The sequence below is a fragment of the Myotis myotis genome, unplaced genomic scaffold, assembly GCF_014108235.1.
Source record: "Myotis myotis isolate mMyoMyo1 unplaced genomic scaffold, mMyoMyo1.p scaffold_m19_p_6, whole genome shotgun sequence".
Taxonomy (NCBI): Eukaryota; Metazoa; Chordata; class Mammalia; order Chiroptera; family Vespertilionidae; genus Myotis; species Myotis myotis.
The window spans coordinates 80,709,175-80,721,228 of record NW_023416368.1 but is presented as its reverse complement, the minus strand read 5'-3'; the positions used below and the strand labels follow the sequence as shown (position 1 = coordinate 80,721,228).

Below are 12,054 nucleotides of genomic sequence, written 5' to 3'. Positions count from 1 at the left end.
AGTTATTATTATTTACATGGATCAAAATATAGTCACTACATTATTTATAGCTTAAAAAATAAAGAAATTTCTAGTCCACTTTGTCCTTTATCTTTTTTTCTGGCTTATTCTCTTTAAATGCAGGGGAAGTTGGCAAATTATTTCATCAAAGATTGTGTTCAATTCAGATCAACTAGCCCAGCGGTTGAGCGTTGACCTGTGAACCAGGCGGTCCCTGTCAGGGCACATGCCTGAGTTTCGGCTGGATCCACAGTTAGGGGCGTGCAGGAGGCAGGCAATCAATCATTCTCTCTCATCATTGATGTTTCTCTCTCTCCTTCTCCTTTCCTCGCTGAAATCAATAAAAATATTTTTTAAAAAAATATATTTTATTGACTTTTTTACAGAGAGGAAGGGAGAGGGATAGAGCGTTAGAAACATCGATGAGAGAGAAACATCCATCAGCTGCCTCTTGCACACCCCCTACTGGGGATGTGCCCACAACCAAGGTAAATGCCCTTGACCGGAATTGAACCTGGGACCCTTGAGTCCTCAGGCTGATGCTCTATCTACTGAGCCAAACCGGTTAGGGCAATAAAAATATTTTTTTAAAATTCAGATCAACTAGAATTGAGCATTCTCTAAACATGTATATCTGTCCTATTTACGCTACCGGATATTTTTAGATGATTTACAAGTCCTGCTATTACCATTTTTCTTAAGTAGTTCATGAGAATATCCGTTTTACTTTTTATTTTGAAATACTTTTTTAAAATTTTATTGGGGTGACATCAACATGAACATATAGGTTTCATGTGTGGATTACTAATTTACAGAATCTGTATACAGGACCATGTGCCCACCACCCAACTCAAATCTTCTCCTGCCACCTCATATTAGGACCCCTTTCTCCCCCCACCTCCCTCCCTCTGGCAACCACCACACCGCTGTTTATGTTCCTAAGTTTCAGTTTTATATTCCACATGTGAGTGCAATCATATAGTTCTGAGCTTTTCCTGTTTGACTTATTTCACTTCCCATAGTGTTCTCAAGGTCCATCCGTGTTATTGTAAGTGACGCTATTTCATCCTTTCTTATGGCCGTACAGAGGAAATCCGTTTTAAACACAAAGATATGTTAGTAAACACAGGAGGCATCCATCTATCTACACTAATAAAAGAGAAACATGGAAATTGGTGTCACTCTGCTATGCCCACCAGCCAATCAGGATGAGTATGCAAATTAACCCAACAAAGATGGCAGTTAATTTGCATATGCAGGCTCGCGGAGTGAAGACTGAAGGCTCCACCTGAGTGAAGACTGAAGACAACTGAGATGACTGAAGACTGAAGAGGCTTGGCTTCTCCACTGCAGCCAGAGTGAAGGCCTGGGTCCCGGGTGCCAGAGTAAAACTGGTGCTGGCCACCAGGGGAAGGAAGGCCTATTGCACGAATCTCTTCGTGCAACGGGCCTCTAGTCTTTATATATAAAAGGCTAATATGCAAAGTGTCCCCTCAGGAGTTTGATCACTCGCTATGATTGCGCTGACCACCAGGGGACGGCGCAGAACATGGTGGGTGACCAGTGGGGGTGGGGCACTGAGGGAGCGAGGGAAGAAGGAGGTGGGGTGGGGAGGTGGGAAGGAGGGCGGGGGGAGGTGCGGAACCTGATTGTCCCTGATCGCTGGCCAGGCCTAGGGACCGTACCCGTGCAAGAATTTCGTGCACGGGGCCTCTAGTTTTCTACAATATTACATAACACATTCAAAATTCTCTCAGAACTCACTACCTACCATTTACAAACTGTTCAACAGGTCATCTTCAGAATTTTTTCAAGCCATCATTTTAAGAGCATTCTAAAGATGTTCTAGAGATAAAGAGTGGACGTCGAGAACAATTCTAGAGGGTACACCCATGGGACATTAGAACAGGAAGAATCACTTGCTATAATCTGATCCAGTGCCCACCCTCCTTTCCAACTTTTACTTTATTTCAGAAAATTCAAAGCCAGAAAGATGAATGCCCTTGACCAAGCTCACCGATTGGTCAGTCCTGAGATTAGAGCCTGTGACTCAGTGTGCGACTCCCAGTACTCAGAGTCTCCACAGAACTCCAGCCCTGCTTAGGGAGCTCCTGGTTTGGTAGAAATGGAAGAATATACTGATCAGCTGGGAAGTCAGCACACAGAGCCCCACCCCCAGAGGTAAGGCCTCACCGTCCAAGGCCACCTCTCTGTGGCCGATCTCCCCGGAAGCTGTCCACATCGGAGCCTTTGATGAAGTTAAGAGTTTAGATGCCCTGGCCAGTGTGGTTCAGTGGTTGGAGCGTCTTCCCATGCCTGGGGAAGTCATGGTTCTACTCCCATCAAGGCATGTGCCCGGGCTGCTGGTTCAGTTTCTGGCGGAGGCAGACGATCAGTTGTTTCTTTCTCACATTCCCCTCTCCTTTCCTCTTTCTCCAAAATCAACATTTTAAAAAGACTTTAGAAAACAGACAGTGTGTTCCACCACAGGACCAAGCAGCATCCGCCGAAGCCGCAAGGCTCAGGCCCGGCTCCCAGTCCTGCCATGGACGGACGGACGGACGGACGGGCTGGTGCTGCCGCAGTCACAGAGCTTCAGAGCCGTGTTAGTTCCCCGGTGCGACCCGAGGGCAGTGAACAAAGAGGGTCCTGTAACCCTGCTCCACCAATAAGGCCCACGGTCTGCTCTGTTAGGTCATCCGCCTTTACAGCCCGACGCCCCCCACGGGAACCTTCCCCTCCAACACCCCCAACACGCCCTGCAGGGCCCTGTCTGTGGAGAAGGAACCGTTCCTGTCGTAAGAAGCACAAAGCCCCTGGGTCTCTCCTCATTCTATGGGAACAGTCATCAGGACATACAGGGGCAGTCTGTCTGACCTTGGGCTGCTGTCCTTCTGGGCCACTCTCTACACTTCTCCACCCATAAATGTCCACCCCGAATCCTAAGGACACAACAAGGCTCACCTGTTCTCAGGCTGCGGGTCAGGTTTGACCAACGGGGAGTTGATCAGAGAGAAGATGAAAGACCGAAGCGAGTGAGGAGAGAGGATTTATCCTCCCACCTCGCCCCTGCGAGCTCTCCTCTCGCTGGCCGAGTGTCCCCAAGGTCCCTGCTCCTCTCGGCCTGACCTTCACGGAGGGACTCTCCTGCCACAGACAACAGCCGTCAGGGGCAGCGTGTGCTCTACTATTTCCTGTTCCTGCACTAACCTGTGTGGGTCCCTACCCTCACTCCCACCTCGATCATCGTGTCCTTGGCCGATGACGCGTGCTCAGTACATCTTAACGCCAGTGTGCCTCTATTGTCTCCTGACGGATGCAGAGTCAGCGTTTCAGACCGTCTTCCTTAGGGAAAACCGAGGCCAGCAGTCTTCGGTAGAACATAAAAATGGTTTGTGTTTCCTTCCTTGTTTGGAAGGTGGCCATTCCTCTTTTCTTTCTTTCTTTTTATAAAAAAAGATTTTTATTGATTTTTAGAGAGAGAAAGGGAGAGAGCAACATCCACATAAGAGCCCAAACCGGTTTGGCTCAGTGGATAGAGCGTCGGCCTTCGGACTCAAGGGTCCCGGGTTCGATTCCGGTCAAGGGCATGAACCTTGGTTGCGGGCACATCCCCAGTGGGAGGTATGCAGGAGGCAGCTGATCGATGTTTCTCTCCCATCGATGTTTCTAACTCTCTATCCCTCTCCCTTCCTCTCTGTAAAAAAATCAATAAAATATATTTAAAAAAATAAAAATCATCATTCTCCCCTTTAAAAAAAAACAAAACATCCACATAAGAGCAGCACATGGATCGCTGTCCCATACTGGCCCTACCAGCGATCAAGCCCGAAACCTAGGCATGTGCCCCAACTGGGAACCAAATAGGCAACTCTTAGGTGCACAGGGGCAACACCCGACCAACTGAGTCACACCAGCCAGCACAGCCCCCTTTTCTTAAATGCTCCCCTCACCCCAGACACTAGGAAGAAGTGGTCTTGACCCTGTCTGTCATTTTCATCCTCGTTGCTAGGCAACCCAATGCTCTTGACTCCCCCAGCCCCCAATTCATATTCCTTTCTTGGGTGGGACAGATAAGCTGTTCCCCCACGCCCTCCCCTGCCATGCACCAGACCACCCTTTCTGAACCAGGCTAGCCTCTGGATGAGGGTCCCAAAGCAAGCCGCCCTCCCCAGCTCCCCATCCCCCGTGGGAAGAGCCGGGTCTCCTCCATCCATCTTTCTCGTGTTCTAGGTGCCGGCCCTGTGCCGTGTGTTGCCCTGTCACCCAGCGAGTGGCACTCTCATTATCTACCTGCTTACACATGAGGCTGAAGGGCCCGATCATACAGCAAGTGGCGGCCTGAGGGGCCTCTCACTGGCAGCGGCAGGGGTCCCAGGCCAGGTGCTGTGTGACTTTGGGGAGGCCCCCTTCCCTCCGTGTCCCCCCCACCCCCACTCCCAGGCTGGGAGAGGTGAGGTCACAGGATACATTTCAGTTCTGCTCCCCAGCTGAGTTGAGTAGCTGGGGAAGCAGGGAGCAGATGGAGGGCCCCACCCAGGAGAAAAGGAGACTGTGGAGCTCAGAGGGCAGCGCTGGGGAGGCGCCCAGCACATCTCAGATCCCTGCGACCAGAGATGGAAACAGAAAGTCAGGGGAGAGAGGAGAGGGAAGGAGAGGTGGGCGGGGTGGGGAGTGATGGAGGGAGGGGTCAGGTAGGGGGGAGTGATGGAGGGAGGCCAGACCATTCCCCCCATCCTGGGGCTAGTCCTAGAGGGATATATGAGCCCACACAGTGTCTGGGGTGGGGGTGGAGGGAGTGAAGGAGGTATAGGGGAAGACAGGGGAAGGGGGAGAGGGAGAGAGCCAGGAAGTTGAGAGAGGAAGAGGGAGGCAGTAAATGAAACGGGTGCCCCACCGGAGAAACTGAGACAAAGGGAGACCCAGAGGGAGAGAGGGAGGGAGGGAGGCAGGGAGAGAGGGAGAGAGGGAGAGAGGTGCGCACAGCCACACACAGGGATCAGGGATGTGCAGATAAGGAGAGACGGGGAGACAGGCACTGAGGTCGGGGAAAGACCTCAGTGACATTCAGGTCATAGTTGTTTAGGCTGCTGGTTTCTGTTCCTTCAGCAGTTTCCTTTGGGTACCAGGGGATCCCCCTGGGGCCACCCCTGACCCCTTGTGGTCAGGCTGGGGTGGAAAGGGTGGAGCTGGAGGGGAGCAGGGAGGGGAGACCTGGTGTGGGTGGGAGAATAAGGCTGTAGAGCAGAGGGGCTTGGAGCTGGGGCATTAAAGGATGAACAGGCAAGCGATCCCTAGTAAGGAATGACTTTAGGTGAAAGGCATTACAGGCAGTGGGCAGAGCCTATGCAAAGGTCCTGGGGTAGGATGGTGCCTGGTGTGCTGGAGGACTATCGAGGAGGCCCATGTGGCTGAACCTGAGTGAGTGAGAGGGAGAAAGGGAGGGCATGAGGCAGAGAGGGGCCGGGGCGGGTTGTGCAGGGCTTTGTGGGAAGACTTGGGCTTTTAACCCTGAGGGAAGTGGGAGTCCTGGGGGCTGTGGGCAGCATAGATGTGACTTAGATTGTAACTGGATCGTTCTGAATTCTTTCCTATAAGGAGAGAAACAAAAATCTCCGGCAAAAGTGACAGCACTGTCCATCAGCTAAGGTCGGTCCTCATGTGGTATTATCCCCAGGATTTTGTTACTTAAGACGTTCTCCAAATATAAATCAACGAATGGCTGAACAAGGACAACCTGAATCCAAGTGGTGGGTCCCCAACTCCAGCCCCAGCTGAACCCACTGACTTGGGGGCTTCCAGGCCTCCCTCTGAGGCGCATTCAATCCTCTGCCGGGGCTGGGGACCCTATGGCCGCCCCTCACCTGGAGCCTCTGGCAGGAGCCTGGCTTCTTCCCTGAAGCTGCCTCAACTCTGAAGGTCTAATTGTGCGCGAAATCCAATCGAATTATCAGGCCCCGATGAGCAGTTTCCAAGATTATTTAGTTCAGTGAAGTAAATAATGACGTTAGCTTCTCCTGCAAGCTCCTGGAAGCCCCCCCCCCCCCCTTCAGTACTAGTTGCCTGCACAGTCTTTTGCCTGAGGGGTGGGAACAAAGGAGAGAGTGAGGGGCACAAAATCTTCAGATGTTAGCACGGAGGGGCTCTGCTCTTCCCTAAGCATGGCCTGCCCGGAGCTACACAGAGAGTTAGGGCCTCTGGAGCCCATTTCCACCTCTTCTGCCTCCCCTACAGGCAAACGCTGACCGCGCCCCCCCACCCCATCTCCATCCTGGGTGTGTCGAGGCAGAACTCAAATACCAGACAAGGGTAGCGACATGCAGAGTGGTGGTGATGGGGGATGCTGGTGTGCATGAATCCAAAGGTCTTGTGGCCTGTGTGGCTCCGTCGGTTGGGTAAAAGGCATTCCAGGCAGTGGGCACAGCCTAGACCAGTGATGGCGAACCTTTTGAGCTCGGCGTGTCAGCATTTTGAAAAACCCTAACTTAACTCTGGTGCCGTGTCACATATAGAAATTTTTTGATATTTGCAACCATAGTAAAACAAAGACTTATATTTGTGATATTTATTTTATATATTTAAATGCCATTTAACAAAGAAAAATCAACCAAAAAAAAATGAGTTCGCGTGTCACCTCTGACTCGCCATCACTTAGGGCCTAAGCAGAGAAGCCAGCAGCCTCAAGACTTGGCAAGACAAAGTTGCCAGGTGCTTCTCATGATTTTCGGGAAAGCCACGACAAAGTTAAAATAAAAAAGGGTGGGGGGACCTTAAGAATTAATCTGTACCAAAATATTCAGCAGAGGAATTTTGAGACCTATGGACAGGAGGGTGTATAATATCTCAATATCTCAGACCCCCATGAACGTGCTCTTCAGATCAGCTGAGAGCCCTCTGTGCTTCATAAGCCAGATGCATAGGTTTGCTTGCTTTGCTTTTTCAATAAAGGTGCATGTTTTAATTACTTTAATAAATTGGCTTTTCACAACGCAGTCAAGCTCTCTCATATAAATTCATTTATATGAGAAGCCAAGGATCGAGGTTAGGGACAGCCCTCTCCACTGACCCGGGGGGGTTGGGAGGAGAAGGTTTCGTGCCCGATGACACCTCTCTGGTGTCGGTGAGAGGTGCCTATAACAAAAGGAATTTATCTCAACATAATAAAGACCATAGATGACAAGTCCACTTGTCATACTCAATGGTGAAAAGCTGAAAGATTTTCCTCTAAGATGAGGATCAAGTCAAGCATGCCCACTCTTCACCACTATTGTTCAACATAGTATTGAAGTGCTAGCCACAGCAATCAGACAAGAAAAAAAAAGGTCCAAATTGAAAAGGAAGAAGCAAAATTGTCACTGTTTGTATATGACATGATACTATAGAGAGAAAACTTCAAAGAATCCATAAAAAAATAGACTTAATAAAAGAAATCAGTAAAGTAGCAGAATACAAAATTAATATACAGAAATCTGTTGTGTTCCTATACACTAATGCTGAATAGTCAGAAGAATTTAAGAAAACAATCCCATTCACAATTGCATCAAAAAGAATAAAATATCTGGGGATATATTTAACCAAGGAGGTAAAAGACCTGTACTCAGAAAACTATAAGATACTGAGGAAAGAAATGGAAGAGGACACAAATAAATGGGAGCATATACTGTGCCCATGGATTGAAAGGAGTGATATCAGGGAAGTTAAAATGGCCACACTCCCCCAAGCAATCTACAGATTCAACACCATCCCTATCAAAATACCAATGACATTTTTCTCAGAACCAGAACAAATAATCCTAAAACTTATATGGAACTGCAAGAGACCATGAATAGCCAAAGCAATCTTGAAAAAGAACAAAGTTAGAGCTATCACACTCCCCGATATCAAACTACACCACAAGGCTATAATAATCAAAACAGATGGTACTGACACACAAAAAAACAGACACAGAGATCAAAAGAACAGGGCAGAGAGCCGAATGACATAAGCCACACCTGTCCAGTCAATGAATCTACAGCAAAGGAGGCAAGACTATACAAAGGGGCAAAGACAGTCTCTTCAATAAACAGTGTTGGGAAAACTGGACAGATACGTGCCAAGAAACGGAACTGGAACACTTTCTTACACCAGTTGTAAAAATACACTCAGTATGGATGGAAGACTTAAATGTTACACCTGAAACCATAAAAGCCCTAGAAAAAAACATAGGTAGTAAACTCTTTGACATCAGTCTGAGTAACATTTTCTTGGATATGTCCCCTGGAGCAAGGGAAACCAAAGCAAATATAAACAAATGGGCTTCCTCAAACTAAAAAGCTTCTGCACAGCAAAGGAAACCTTCAACAAAACAAAAGACAACCCACTGAATGAGAGAAGATATTTCTAAACTAGAGGCCGGGTTCACGAAATTCGTGCATGGGTAGAGTCCCTAGGCCTGGCTGGTGATCAGAGCTGATCAGGGCCTTCCGGCTGCTGGCCAGGGGCCTCCTTTCATTCCTCCCTGCCCCCTGGTGGTCAGCACACGTCACAGTGAGCGAGCAAACTCCCAGTCTTCCAGTCGAACTCCTGAGGGGACACTTTGCATATTAGCCTTTTATATATAGAGATGATACATCTGATAAGAGGTTGATATCCAAAAATGTAGTAAACTCATACAACTCGATAACAAAAAAAAATTAACAATCTGATAAAAAAAAAAATAGGTAGTGGATGCCCCGGCAAGTGTGCTCAGTGGTTGAGTGTTGTCCCAGGCACCAAGAAGTTGCTGGTTCGATACCTAGTCAGGGCACATGCCTGAGTTGCGGGCTCGATCCCCAGTTAGGGGCGTGCAGGAGGCAGCTGATCAATGATTCTCTCTCATCATTGATGTTTCTATCTCTCTCTCCCTTTCCCTTCCTCTTTGAAATCAATAAAAATATATTAAAAACAAAAAGAAAATACCTCCTCACACCACTATCATCAATAAGTCAATAAATGGCCCTCTCAGGTTTGGCTTAGTAGATAGAGCATTGGCCTGTGGACTGAAGGGTCCTGGGTTCGATTCCGGTCAAGGGCACATGCCTTGGTTGTAGGCTCCCGGCCCTGGTTGGGGGCATGTGGGAGGCAGCCAATCAATGTGTCTCTCTCACATCAGTGTTTCTCTCTGTCTCTCCCTCTCCCTTCCACTCTCTCTGAAAATTGGTGGAAAAGTATCCTCAGGTGAGGATTAAAAAAAATAAGTCAAAGTCAATAAACGCTCTTTCTCTTCAATGAGGCAGCCGAACAGCCTGCCCAGCAGACACAAAAGATTTTTGTAAAGAACCTGATAGGCAAGACCATCATCCCTGAGGTTGAGCCCAGTGATACCACTGAGAATGTCAGAGCTAAAACTGAAGGCAGGGACCAGCAGCATCTGATTTTGGGGGACGGACAGCTGGAGGGTGGCCACACTCTCTCAAACTACAGTGTCCAGAGAGAGCCCGCTCTGTGCTTGGTCCTTCCTCTGTGAAGAGGCGTCATTGGGCCCTCCCTCTGCCAGCTCGCCCAGAAGTACATCTGCATACGCAACAAGATGGTCTGATGCAAGTGTTACACCCAGCTGCACCCCCGGGCTGTCAGCTGCTGCAAGAAGTGCAGCCACACCAACAGCCTGTGCGCCAAGAAGAAGGTCCAATAAGGCCCCTCCATCACCTTGGCCTGCAGGGCGGCCTCCTGCTAAACCCCATGGCCCTGGGTCTTCAATAAAATTTCCCTGTCATTGACTGGAAAAAAATAAAACAAATCAACAAACACGTGTTGGCAAGGATGTGGAGAAAAGGGAACCCTAGTGCACTGTTGGTGGGACTGCAAATTGGTGCAGCCACTGTGGAAAACAGTATGGAAATTCCACACACACACCAAAAAAAACACACTAAAAATAGAGCAATCATAAGATCCAGCAATTCTACATCTGCACATTTATCAAAAGAAAATGAAACATTGACTTGAAAAGATATATGCACCCTCGAGTTCACTGCATTATTTACAATAAACAAGATATGGAAGCAACCTAAGTGTCCACTGGTAGACGATTGGGTAAAGAAGCTGTGGTACATATATACAATAGCATATTATCTATATACTGTATATAAAAGCCTAAGATGCTAAGTGTCCATCCGACCATTTGACCAGTCTCTATGACGCACACTGACCACCAGGGGGCAGACGCTCCCACTGGTAGTTTAGCTTGCTGCTGGGGTCTGGCCCATCAGGACTGGGTGAGATGGGCTGGACACGCCCTGGAGCCCTCCTTTGGTCCCTCCCTGGCCCTGATGGTGCACCTGTAGGGTCCCTCGGCCTGGCCTGTATCCTCTCGCAATCCGGGACCCCTGGGGGATGTCAGAGAGCCAGTTTTGGCCTGATCCCCACAGGCCAGGCCGAGGGACCCCACAGGTGCATGAATCCATGCACTGGGCCTCTAGTGTAGCAATAAAAAAGAATGAAATCTTGCCATTTGTGTCAACATTGATGGACCTAGATTGTGCTAACTGAAATAAGTCAGACAGAAAAAGAGAAATATCACATGGTTTCACTTATATGTGGAATTTTAAAAAAACAAATGAACAATAGAATATACAATAGAATACAATATATACAATAGAAACAAATATACAATAGAATATTATCTCTATATATAAAAGCCTAATATGCTAAGTGTCCATCTGACCATTTGACCAGTCTCTATGACATGCAATGACCACAAGGGGGCAGATGCTCAACACAGGAGCTGGTGGTCAGTGCACTCTCACAGGGAAGCACAGCTCAGCCACAAGCCGGACTGACAGCTGGTGAGCAGAGCAGCAGTGACAGGAGCCTCTCCCGCTTCCGTGGCAGCACTAAGGATGTCCAACTGTGATTTAGGCCGCTCCCCAAGGGGGAACAGGCTTAAGCCGTCAGTCGGACATCCCCGAAGGCTCCCGGACTGCTAAAGGGTGCAGGCTGGACTGAGGGAACCCCCCACCCCAGTGCATGAATGTCATGCAATGGGCCTCTAGTTAATAAATAATAATATAAGATAAACTCCGTGTTTTGCATATTCACAACTGTAAATCTACTTTTTCTCTACCCTGTATTATTTTCTCTACCCTGTATTATTTTCTCTACTTTTTTTAAAATATATTTTTTATTGCTTAAGATATTACATATGTGTCCTTATCCCCACGTTACCCCCTAACCCCCCCCATGCCCCCCGCTTATGCCCTTACCCCCCCGTTGTCCATGTCCATTGGTTAGGCCTATATGCTTGCATATAAGTCCTTCGGTTGATCTTTCCCCCTTACCCTCACCCTCCCCTACCTTCCCTCCAAGGCCCGACAGTCCAATCAATGCCTCTCCGTCTCTGGATCAGTCCTTGTTCATCAGTTTATGATGTTCATTATATTCCACAAATGAGTGAGATCATGTGGTGTTTATCCTTCTCTGACTGGCTTATTTCACTTAGCATAATGCTCTCCAGTTCCATCCATGCTGTGGCAAATGGTAAGAGTTCCTTTTTCTTCTTCCTCTTCTTAAAGAATACCTTCCAGCATTTCATATAATGCAGGTTTGGTGGTGATGAACTCCTTTAGCTTTTTCTTATCTGTGAAGCTCTTTATCTGACCTTCAATTCTGAATGATAGCTTTGCTGGATAAAGTAGTCTTGGTTGTAGGTTCTTGCTATTCATCACTTTGAATATTTCTTGCCACTCTCTTCTGGCCTGCATGGTTTCTGTTGAGAAATCAGCTGACAGTCGTATGGGTACTCCCTTGTAGGTAACTGACTTTTTTTCTCTTGCTGCTTTTAAGATTCTCTCTTTGTCTTTTGCTCTTGGCATTTTAATTATGATGTGTCTTGGTGTGGTCCTCTTTGGATTCCTTTGTTTGGGGTTCTCTGTGCTTCCTGGACTTTAAGTCTATTTCTTTCACCAGGTAGGGGAAGTTTTCTGTCATTATTTCTTCAAATAGGTTTTCAATATTTTGCCCTCTCTCTCCTTCTGGTACCCCTATAATTCTGATGTTGGTACGCTTGAAGCTGTCCCAGAGGCTCCTTACACTATCTTC

General features: G+C 48.0%; 1 pseudogene; it reads left to right on the top strand.

Moving 5' to 3' along the window:
- The first annotated feature begins 8,970 nt into the window (after window positions 1-8,970).
- Window positions 8,971-9,652, top strand: LOC118658528 (annotated as a pseudogene).
- The last annotated feature ends 2,402 nt before the right edge of the window (window positions 9,653-12,054 follow it).